The sequence below is a fragment of the Odontomachus brunneus genome, unplaced genomic scaffold (assembly GCF_010583005.1).
Source record: "Odontomachus brunneus isolate Ranch 3 - 2012 unplaced genomic scaffold, Obru_v1 Obru_scaffold_292, whole genome shotgun sequence".
NCBI classification, from domain to species: domain Eukaryota; kingdom Metazoa; phylum Arthropoda; class Insecta; order Hymenoptera; family Formicidae; genus Odontomachus; species Odontomachus brunneus.
In genome coordinates this window covers 105,002-105,253 of record NW_022639742.1, presented here as the reverse complement: position 1 = coordinate 105,253, position 252 = coordinate 105,002, and positions in this window count along the sequence as shown.

The following is a 252-nucleotide window of genomic DNA, read 5'->3' as shown; positions in this document are numbered from 1 at the left end:
GGCAACCGGCCTCCCGGGTGGGCAGCTGCGCCCGGGAGTAGTAAGATCCTCGGTGAATATTTCACCGGGGATCCACAGCGGGGGCAGGGCGGGCTCCTGAGGCTCCGTTGAGCCAAACCGCCCTGGGGGGCGGCCCTAAAAGCCGCCCGGGTTGGGGGGCCGCCGTTAAGTTCCCCATTAAAAAAAAAAAAACATGATGAACACCAAGAAAAAAGCGACTTCCGGCGGGTCGGGTACGTCGGGCCGGCGCAA